The sequence below is a fragment of the Echinops telfairi genome, unplaced genomic scaffold (genome assembly GCF_000313985.2).
Source record: "Echinops telfairi isolate 266 unplaced genomic scaffold, ASM31398v2 ScPeMD7_11;HRSCAF=52, whole genome shotgun sequence".
NCBI classification, from domain to species: domain Eukaryota; kingdom Metazoa; phylum Chordata; class Mammalia; order Afrosoricida; family Tenrecidae; genus Echinops; species Echinops telfairi.
In genome coordinates, this window is record NW_022103908.1 from 2,678,865 (window position 1) to 2,690,916 (window position 12,052).

A 12,052-nucleotide genomic window follows, 5' to 3' on the forward strand; every position below is an offset into this window, starting at 1 on the left:
AGTGGCCTACTAATGGGCTTTGGGTCTCCACTCCGCAATCGCCCCATCATTCACTAGGGTAAGATTTTTTGTTCTGATGATGCCTTACACCTGATCCCTTCGACACCTCGTGATCACACAGGCTGGTGCATTTTGGAATATTTTCATATGAGCATTGGAATGTTTTCATATGAGTATATGAAAAGATAGTTTCCATACGCTGTCTTTACTCTGCAATGAAAAACATTCTACACACAGACTAGAATAGTTTGCATGAAATGATGCAGTGGTATTAAAATGTGTGTGTTTAAAAACAAGAGGAATAATAATATATGTAGTTATAAAACACAAGAAATAAACTGCTAACTGGTTATTTCAGAGGGATGGGATTCTGAGAAAACATTATCTCTTTTGCTGTATACACTTTGGTAGCATTTGTTTTGAAAATTAATTTTAAGTAGCAGTCATTACTTTTGTAAACAGGCAAAACAAAGTAGGTAAAAAAACCTGATGAACTGTATCCTATGAGCATATTAAAAAAAAAAACACAGATTTAAATATCATTGACTGGAACTTTCCCGACTTTTCTTTTATAAAATACCTTAACTATATACACATACCTCCTTAAATAAGACATATAATATAGTCTTCAAAGTTTTTCCCTTCAAAATACTTTGTTGGAGAAATAAAATTCAAAATTTATACCTAAGGGGAAAGCTTATACACAGATATCAGTTTAAAGACATGTTTTTACCATTTCTTGTTCTTGTCAACTGTAATTATCTCAGACAAGATAAAGAAAGCTCAGTGCATGTCTACATGCTGATAATTTATGAACCAAATCTTAGCAAGATTGGAGCTAAAAATACATGGTGGGTCTTTCTCCAAAAATACAATTAATCAGAGATTTTACTGTCAAACTAGGTTCACCCCCAACGTCTGATCTTATCTTTGTCAGGGTCAGCACAAATCTGAAAGTTTTGTAAATGGCATTTTCCCCTCCAGCACATACGATGTCTTTTTAGGTGTTCTGGGTCCAACAAATATTATTGGTCATCCTGCCTTCTGCAAGACTGTTTTACACATGCTCTTTCCCCCTATTCTATATCTTAGCATGAGAGTCCCTGGTGCTATAAGTAGTTCATGCATTCAGTTGCTAACCAAAAGGTTAGGGATTCAAGTGCACTCAGAGGTACCTATGAAGAAAGGCCTGGCAATCTACTTCTAAACTCCCAGCCATTGAAAATCCAATGGACCGAAACTCTACTCCGACTTACATGAATAGCCATGAGTGGGAGCCAACCACCGGCAACTGTTTTTGGGTGTGTTTTAATATCCTAACCTATTTCCAATGGGTGGAGATGAAGGGAAAATCAATAGAGATTCAATCATTAGTTTCTCAACCCAATGGGATACAATTTGTGGTTTACAAGAAATGATTCTTTATGGTTTGGGGTTTGTGAAAGCAGAGAAACAGGGAAATGTCAATGAGATGGATCAACACAATGGCTGCAACCATGAGCTCCTACCAACCAACCCTTGTTAAGATGGCGACAGGTCAGACAACAGTGAGCTGTCTTATATATAAGGCCGTCATGAATGGGAACCAACATGGCAGCAGCTGACAACTCTTTATGGCCATGTTTCCCAACGAGGGACACAGATCTTTTTTTCCAAGGTGCTTGGGAAATGCAGATTCTGGTGTACCTCGCCCAAACCAATACAATAAACATCGCCCAAAGTCAATAATGGAAAATCCTCTCCTTAGGTGAGCACAGGCATCTTAAGAGTTTAAGAAGCCTGGCCCTCACTTTCATCCTCCAGCAGCTAGTCTGGAAGGGCATGGGAAAGAAGCAGTCCACTATCGGACAGGTACTAGAGTGCAGAAATCCACGGGATGGAGCGTAGAGGTGTAGACAAGAAGAAAAATGTATGCTGGGTCTCATGAGGTTCCAGTTATCTAATTTGCCTTCTTTTGTGCTACCTACCGTTGGTAGGTTTTACTTGAAAGTGTATTTTGGAAGAAAACTAGGTCTCCCAGGTCTGTCTCTATGCCAGTGGTTCTCAAGCTGTGGGTCGTGACAGATGAGTTATTCCCTTACATTTAAAATATATTGCTGGGATTTGGATCAGGTTGGCATTATAGTTACAAACCACGTTTTGTACTATTGCCATTCTTTGGGGGTTGACCGACCCTGTCACAGGGCTTGCCTGATTCATAACAGTAGCAAAATTACAGTGATGAAGTAGCAACAAAAATAATTTTATGGTTGGGGGGTCACCACCACATGAGGAACCGTATTAAAGGGTCGCGGCATTAGGAAAGTTGAGGACCACTGCTCTGTGCTGTTTTCCAGGAATTTTATAGAAGCTCTGGTGGTGTAGTGGTTATCTATTGGGCTGCTAACTGCAAGTCTGCAGTTCATAACCATCAACTGCTCATTAGAAGAAAGACAGGTCCTTCTACTCTCAGAGTTAAAACCCCAATTTCATCCTGTTCTATAGGGTTGCTATGAGTCAGCATCGTCTTGATGACAGTAAGATATATATTTTAATGGTATTAGGTTTAACATTTAGGGTTTTAATTCATTTTTAGTTGTGTTTTTGTACATGGTGTGCACTAAGAATCTTGATTTATTTTTCTGCATATGGATATCCAGTTTTGCCAGGATTATTACTTAAATGGACAATTCTTTCCCATTGACTGGACTTTGGCCATTTGTCACAGATCAGCTACCTGTAGATGAATTCACTTCTGGGTTCTCAGGGCTATTTCACTGGTCTATGTGTCTGTCATTGTGCTGGTACTAGGTTGTTTGTATTACCATAATTGTATAGTAAGTTTTGAGATCGGGAAGTGAGAGGCCTCCTCCTTCTTCAGTATTACTTTAGCTATTTGAAGTCTCCTTCCTTTCCATATAGAGTTGGAGATGAGTTATTCCCTTACATTTAAAATATATTGCTAGGATTTGGATCAGGATGGCATTATAGTTACAAACCACGTTTTGTACTATTGCCATTTTCACAGTGTTAAGTCTTTCAATCCATGAACATGGAAAATACTTTTAGTTATGTTGATCTCTTACTTTTGTGCAGTACTGTTGCAGTCTTCCTTGTTTGTATCGATCATTTATGCACACAAAAGATTTTACTTGTCTGGTTAGGTTTATTCCATGTAATTTTGTTCTTTGGGAGGCGACTGTAAATGGTATTGGTTTCTTAATTTCCTTTTCAGCGTTCTCCTCCTTAGTGTACAGGACCCCAAATGATTTCTGCTGGGCTCTGTCATTTAGCTAAAATCTTCTATTAGCTCCAGTCATTTTTTCTGAAGTCTCTGGGGTTTTGGAGGCATAGCCTTGTGTCTTCTGATTCCTATCTAATTTAAATATCCTCTATTTCTACTATTTGTTTTATTGCTTTCGATAGAACTTCTGCTACAATACTGAACAGAAGCTGTGGTAAAGAAACCCTTCTCTTGTTCCTATTCCCAAGGGGAATGCTGTCAATATTTCTTTGTTTAGAATAATGTTGGCTATTGATTTTGTATATATGGGCCTAATTATGTTCAGGAATTTCCCCTTATTCTTATTTTGCTAGGATTTTTTAATAAAGAAAGGGTGTTAGATTTAATCAAATGCCTTTTCTGCACAGTTGAGGTGATAATATAATTTTTTCACCTTTCTTTTTATTTTAATTAATGGTCTCTATATTACCTCTATGTCTTTGTTTTTCTTTTGTTTTTGTTTTTATTAGTTGTTTTCCCCCAACAGTTTCATTGGCATATAATTTACATATAATACAATTGAGTAGCTCAATTGTGCAATCACATCAAGGGGAATTGTACATCACCACCACATCTATCTTAGAGCATCCCACCCTGCCCCATTGCCCCCATGGTTAAATCACCTTTAATATGAGTCGTGCAATCACGATCTCTAATTCTAATGTCCATGGCTATAACTACAAGGAATTCACATACAAAATTCAAGCTTAAAGGGTTTGTTAAGGAAGTTAACAAGTGGTAATGCCCATGAGAAATGCTCAGGATTGAGTTGTTTATCAGGACATGCTACCAAGTTCTTTCTGGTCTGCTAATAAATGGTCAAAGGGCATACCACCCCACTGTAAACCTCAAGCAATAGCATTGAGCTCATGATCCATGGGTCAGCAAACCCAGCTCCCTGAATTAAGTGCACAGAGGTACCCCACTCTGCAAGCTAAGCCACTGCACAAAGGCACTCAGCTTAACTTGCTCCATAGTTTGGGAAGTCCCCTGCTCTGTGTTACACTCTGGTTCCTGGTTCTGTTGCTGCTCCTCTGAGGTAACATTATCTCCTAGAGCCAAGAGGGTCATTGATATCACAGTTGTCTTCTGGATCCAGGAGGTTCACTGTGTAGATATCTTGAGTCCAGAGGACATACTCCACTCCTGACTCTTGCTGGTAATGCGATCCCTCCCCCAGATCCTCAGAGGCTCATTTTATATGCAGCAGGATGGAATTGCAAGGAATGCTGTAGGTCTATTGATGGTTTTCTGATGTTGAACCATCCTTGCATATCTGCTGTAAATTCTAATGTATCCTAATGGACAAAGGAGCTTCAAAAAGTCCACGACAAAATTGAATCAAAAGATAATTCCACAAACTTTCTAAAACACCCTATTCTTCATATACGTTATGAATTATGTTGGTTAGAAATGTGTTGAGAATATTTGCATCTCTACTCATGAGAAGTACTGGTCTGTCATTTTCTTCTTTTAGTGGTGTCTTTTGCCTGGTATCAAGGTGATGCTGGTTTCTCTGTTACAAGGCAGGTTGAGTACAATTGGTATTAACACTGCTTTTTATATTTGGTAGAATTCTCCAGTGTAGCTGGGCCTTTGTTTCATTGTGTTTTTAAATAACATTTCAAATTTCTCCTTTTGTTATGGCTTGTTCAAATTTTCTATCTCTATCTCTGGTATTTTTCTTTAAAATAATCTGAATGGAATCTCTCTATAGGTCTACAGATCAACATGTGGATCCTTGTTTTAGGACAGATGGAAATTCCCAATTATTCTTTATGGTTAAATATCCAGATGAGGGCAACTTCTAATTAAATGTGTGATGAGGAACATAATTATTTGAAAAGACTAGTAAAAAGAGCATATATAGATAGCATCTACCTCATTTAAAAGACAAAAGCAACGACAACAGTTGCAGGGCACATCCTTTGAGGATGAATCACAGATGGAAAATGGCCAAATGGTTCATCTGATGTGGGCAAATCCCTGCCAAAGGGATGCATTCCTTTTGTACTTTTCAGTTCCCAGACATCATTGATGTAATTTGTTTAATCAAAAGTCTATAGTCACTTAGTAGGTGTAATTAACACCGCGAACAAGAATTCTCAAACAAAAGCAAGGAATACTGAATACATTTCATTTATGCCTCGATTTGCCCAGGTGCTGCCCAGAACCATCATCACTAGGCCCCTCATTCCTTTGTCTCCCAACTATTGCTTCTCGTCGGAAATCTTTCCTTCTAGGTTTTGAAGGACTGCAGAAAGTATCACCGACTGCCGGAGAACAAGCAAATCTATCTTGGAAGCAGTACAGCCAGAATGCTTCTTAGAAGCGAGGATGGCCAGATTCCGTCTCATACACTTCGGATGTCAGGAGAGACCAGTCTCTGTAAAAGGACAGCATGCTTAGTAAGGAGGAAGGGAGTCAATGAAATGGACTGACGCAGTGGCTGCAACCATGGGCTCAAACTGAAGACCAATGTGCCCTGGACCCAAGTCATGGTATTTCCCATTAGCTTATGTAAATTCAAAAGCTGGACAATGGGTAACGAACATTAGAGAGAAAGGTTGCCTTTGAACCATGGTGTTAGAGAAAAATGTTGACTATACCATAGACTGCTAGAAGAATGAACAAATCTGTCTTGGAAGAAATAAAACCAGAAAGTGCCTGTGGTAGTTATAGAATCATTTGGCAATTTGAGGATTAAGAATGAAGGGGTGGAGTCTAGCCTGTCAATCAGATCATAGCCAATGAGGCCTCTTTGTGGGCATGGCCTTCTCCTGAGAATTCTGGGAAATCCAGTATTTCCTCCTTGGAGGTGGGAGACTCTCTGCTCACACTCTGGGAGACATAGTAGCGGACAAAACATATGGACCCACCCTGATGCAGAGACCTCTGCCAGCACTGAAATGTTTCCAATGCCACTGGACACAAGGACTTTCTACCCATTGGCCTGTGATCTTCTACATTCGTCGTCATTGCATGTGTTTCGTGAGTCTGAAGAGGACTTCATAGATTGGTATCGGACATATGGGCTTGATCTGGACTGGGCTGGGATGTTTTCTCATGTTCAGCTGCTCTTGTACATAAATCTCTTTCTTATACACATATGTGTGTCCATGGATTTGTTTCTACCATGCATTTGTTTCTCTAGTCTGCCTTAGAAGTGGGGATGCAAGACTTCATCTCATGTAGCTCATACCTGTTATCAGGAGAGACCAGTCCCTGGAGGAAGGCGTCATGCTTGGTATAGCAGAGGGGAGTCACAAAAGAAGAAAACCTTCCAAGAGATGGATTGACACAATGATTATAACAAAAACCTCAAGCACAGGGATGACTTTGAGGACGGTGCAGAGCCAGGCAGTGTGTTTTGTCCATGTATTTAGAGTTGAAACTGATTAAATGACACCTAAAATCAAGAGCTAGAACAATACTAATAACAGCAGACATGGACTGGGTATTTTCAGTGTACCTAAATAGTCCTAAGTACTTTATATACATAATTCATTTAATCCTCCCAGCCACCCTTTTGTGTATGGATTATTATTATAACCATTGTACTGATGTGGATACTGAGGTCCAGAAATTTAAAGACTTGCTCAAGATCCATTACAGTAAGTCGAAGGGGCAGAACTGGACGCTACAGTCCCCCTGTAGAATATGCACAAGGTACCACTTCACTATACAGGTACTTATCTTTAATCAAAATGGGAAATGTGTAGATGTAACTTCATGTGTGGAAATGCAAGCATCAGACTTGAGTGACCTTGGGATAGAGGTTGGGTTTGATGAGGGAATAGGTAGACAATTGCTGTTAGGTTCATGCGTTTCTGTTAAGTTCTTAGGGATAATTTTGTAATAAAAATTTAATACTCAACAAGGATTAACCAGTGTCCTTTAAACATAATCTTGAAATATTAGATATAGGCCAGAATACTAATGATAGACCACACATATCTCTACTCTGAAAATCTTTTAAATATTTTGTTCTGTGTGTGTGTGTAAGAAAGAGCTTTATATCAAAGAGTAACTATATTAAGAAAACTTCCCAGCCCAGTCCAGATCCAGTCCATAAGTCTATACTAGTCCATAAATTCCTCTTAAGACTCACGCAGCACATGCAATGATGCAAAATGCAGGAAGATCACAGGCCAGTGAGTGCAAAGTCCTGTGGATCCAGTGGCGATAGAAGCATCTCCTGGGCTCTCGCAGGTAACATTTTGTTCTTAATATGTTCGGACATCTTTTCCAACTTTTCCAGGGTTGAACATGAGTATGCTTTCTAGGGAACTGAGTGATGATTGCATTTTCAAACAAAAATATTATCTGAGTCCCAAGGTCCTGGGAAGTTTGTTTGCCCCCCTTTCTAACATATAATTAAGTTGGTAACTGTCATGCATGCCTTGTATTTTCCACTTTTCACACTGCATTTCTTTCTTTCTTTTTTAATCATTTTATTGGGGGCTCTTACAGCTCTTATCACAATACATCCATCCATTATGTCAAGCACATTTGTGCATATGTTGCCGTCATCATTTTCAAAATGTTTTTTTTCAACTTGAGCCCTTGATATCAGTTCCTCATTCCCCCATCCCCCACCCTCACAAACCTTTGATAATTTATAATTTTATTTTCCCCATGTCTTACACCAACTTCTGTCTCCCTTCATCCATTTTTCTGCTGTCCATGCACCTAGGAGGGGGTTATATGCAGATCATTCACGCTGCATTTTTATGCTATGTCCAAACCACCCAGCCAGTCATCGACCTCCCTCTTTAGACTGTGTGTCAAAGACTTGCTCAAGAAATAGCAGTGTGACTAAGGAGAAGGGTAGGTATTAGAAAACACAGTCTGAAATATACGCTAGTTAACATATGGTTGCTTATCTTTAATCAAAGTGTGTGTGTGTGGGGGGGGAGGGTAATATGTGTGTGTGTGAATCAAGAAGTGTTCACTTATAAGTTCCAAGGGGAATCAAGGAGCCTGGGGCATGAGAAATCACCAATTAATGGCTGGAAACAAAAGCTAAGGCTGGTTATGGCTTCCAAGAGTTGTAATTAAAGGAAACCATTCTGGCTCTAATGCTCCTCTTCTGTGTGAGGAAGCACCAATTAAAATGATATGTAATGCAATGTTAATATCATAATTTTGCTCATAGTTACATTTAGCATGGTTTCGCAAGTCAGGAATTGCACCAGAACCTTTGTTAGTTTGCCTTTTGTGGTCAAAGTTGGCACTGAAGCCTGGTGGTGCGGTGGTTAAGCTCTTGGCTGCTAACCAAGGGATCTGCGGTTCAAAACCACCGGCCAGTCCAGGGATGAGAGAGGTGGCAGTTTGCTTCTGTCAAGATTGCTGATAGGTGCTGTCAAACCACTTGGGACTCATAGCAACCCCATTTAAATCAGAGCAAAAGACTGCCTGATCCAGTGCCAGCCTGAGCTGACACTTAGTTGAAGTTACCGTGTCGATCCATCTCACTGTGGAGCTCCCTCTTCTTGGCTAACTGCTTTGCCAAACATGGTATGCTTTCCCAATAACTAGTCTCTTCTGGCAACATGTCCAAAACAAGTGAGATGGAAGTCTCCACACCCAGGCCTCTAAGGAGCACTCTGGCTTTATTCCTTCCAAGACAAATGTGTTTTATCTTTCGGCCATCCACAGTATATTCTTTACCAACCCCACTATTCAGAGTCATGCATGACTCTTGGTTTTCCTTATTCATTAGCTAGCTTTTGCAGACATATGAGGTGATTGAAAATATGACTTGAGTTGGGGTCACTTTTGGCCTCAAATCGTCCTTTGCTTTTTAATACTTTAAGGAAGTCTTCTGCATTCAATTTGCCCAGGGCAACAGGAAGTTTTATTTCTTAACTGCTTCTTCCATGGGCATTGATTGTTGATTCCAGTGAAATGACATCCTTGACAGTATCAATCTTTTCTCCATGCATCAGGACGCTATTTATTTATTCATCCCATTGTAGGAATTTATGTATTATTTATGTTGAGGTATAATCCATACTGAATACGGTAGTCTTGGGTCCTCCCCGGAAAGTGCTTCTTTGCTTTGCTGCAAGCAAGGCGTGTTACCTGCATTCCCCAGCTTGTCAATGAGCCTTTCCCTGGTGCGGATGCTACCTTCTTTACAGAGCCCAGATTCGGAGACCATTCTCAGTAGACATATTGGATAAATATGGTGAAGGGACACAACCCCAAGACACATGCTTCTTTACTTTAAACCACAAAGTGTCTGAATGAACAGCCATCGAATCTCTATGGGGCAAACCTGGGCTCGAGCGCACTGAGAGCTGCAGCTGACCGGACAACACGGAGGCAAGAACAATAAAGCACAAAGCACAAAGAATGCACTGCCACCGAGACCATTCTAACAGAGGCAAACTGTTCTCAAGGGTTGCTGAGAATGTCTTTGTGGAAAAAAACAGCCTCCTCTTTCTCCCTTGATGTGGGTGGTGGGCTTGAACCACCAACCTTGCCTTTAAGAGGGAGGTGATAATAATTGTGTTTAAATGGCAAGGGAGGGACAGAATAGTCCATGTGAGAGCAAAACTAAGACATGTGATTTGATCAATATTCTCCAGATGGGAAGATAAATACCTTCTTTGAGACATGGGACACTATCACAATAGGAAGAAGAGAAGACAATGAGCTCTCGCTTGATGCTGAAACACGGCATTGCCTTTCAAATGATTACTCCTCCAGAAATAGTGAATCAGAAAGTCTCTCTGGACATTCTTACTCCTGAAGACCAAAGCGGATTCTCTAAGTAAGGTTTTGAAACCAAGGCTTCTATTCCAGGGGTGACCAGATTGACCCCTGGGTGATTTATTTGGGAATCCTAACAGCTGAACCAAGAAAGGCCGGGACTCACCCGATGTTAAACATGTCCGTGTGAGGTCTCCAGAATAAAAGCATGCGGCTGACACTCAACAAGATAAATCATCGAGACCCTGGGCTGCTCAACAGTGGACGTGGAAACACGCCTGCAGGCTGCCGGGGAAGCGTTCAAGAATAAACAGTGGACACGGCTGAATTCCAGGATAAAAGGAATGTTTTCCTTTATGGTTAGACTCCTTCCTCCTCTGTTCTCCTTCTACAAATGCTTTGGTAGCAGCAGCCAGTTCTGTTATATTGCCTTCTAGTGCAGTCCATGAAAAAGTCTCACGGCCCTCTCTCGAGCTCCTACAAGCGCAGTACTCACTCATTGTCCTCCAGTCAACGCAGGCTCATAGCCACCCTGGAGATCATGGACAACTGCCCCTGTGGGGTCTGAGACTGCAGATCTCTCAGGAAGTAAAAAGCTTCCTCTTTGTAGCTTTGAGTGGATGGTGTTTTCAAACTCCTGACCTTGAGGTTGGCAGCCCAATACATAACCCACTGTGCCAGCAGGGATCCTTGCCTTGTGGGGTAGTGGTGGGGAGGGGAAATCACTGATCTGCAAGCAGCTGTTGCTATAGCTTGTTCAGACACTGGGGAGTCAGGTTTGCTGGTTCTCAGATTTCTGGTCTGTCATCTGGGAACTGAGTTCCTGCGTGATGCAAATAATTACCTGCTAAGAATGCAAATCTTTAAAAACATTTTTTTTATAAATCATTTTATTGGGGGCTCTAACAGCTCTTATAACAATGTATACATCTGTGGGGCCAGCCCCAATCCTAGCTATGTCAACCTCCTCACCAGAAGAATGCACAACAGAGGACAGCACTGCAGATACAGCCTGGAAAGCAGCAGGTCTGCCCAGAGCACACAGGAGCAAACTAAGAGGGAAAGAGAGAGATTTGACTGCATTCTGGTCCACCAAACCTCAAGTTGACATTCCTGCTCAGAGCAGCCAATGCACAGAGAGGACCGTAGGGCCCCACCACGAGACACGACACCTCTCACTGACCCACAGCACTGCAGGGGACAGCACTGGAGACAAAGTGTATTAATTGTGCCTGGTCTGACATCCACCCATCCCTGCCCAGGGCGAAACACGAAGAGAGTGCAGCAGAGCAGCAAGGGCAGCAAAGCAACAACGTCCCTGAGGTATCCCAAATTTGGACTTTGGAACTGGTGGGCGTGGCTTGGCAACTCACCAGGCTTGACTGGAAAACATTTATAAGGGTCAGCAGACAGACCTGGAACAATATATAGGTATTTTTTTCCCTCCCTTAATGTCGATCCATATAAGATAGGTAGGATAAACAATCTCAAGGAGAAAATAACGGGGCTGATGGCTCTGGGGGGACAGGGGAGAAGAGGAGGTGAGGGAAAGAGAGTGGGGAGCCAACTAACCCAGGGAAAAGGGAACAACAAGAGATCTAAAATAGATGGTGAGGAGGGTGTGTAATGACTGGTGAGGTTTGATCAAGTGCAATGTAACTGAGAGGAATTTCTGAGAGCCAAATGAAGATCGAACATGATAGTGAAACAGAAGAAAGTAAAAAGAAATAGAGGAAAGAACTAGGAGGCAAAAGACATTTATAAAGGTATAATTATAGGCATACACATATGTAAATATACGAATATAACGAAAGGGATATAGGCCTATGCACATATATTTAAAGGTTAAGTATTAAGGTAGCAGACAGACATTGAGTCTCTACTCAAATACTCCCTCAATACAAGAAAACTTTGTTCTAATTACCTGGCATTCTGTGATAATTAGCTTCTGACACAATCACTGAAGAAAAAAAAATGGGTACATAAACAAATGTGAAGAAAGCTGATGGTGTCCGGCTATTAAAATATATGAAGAAAGCTGATGGTGCCCGGCTATTAAAAGATATAGCA

The 12,052-nt window shown here is 41.1% G+C and overlaps 1 protein-coding gene across 1 annotated transcript in view; it reads right to left on the minus strand.

Annotated features, from left to right (window-relative positions):
• Positions 1-12,052, minus strand: part of FREM2 (FRAS1 related extracellular matrix 2) — a gene marked incomplete at its 5' end in the record, with an annotated part of 201,540 nt that overhangs the window by 58,073 nt on the left and 131,415 nt on the right. The window lies entirely within an intron of this gene.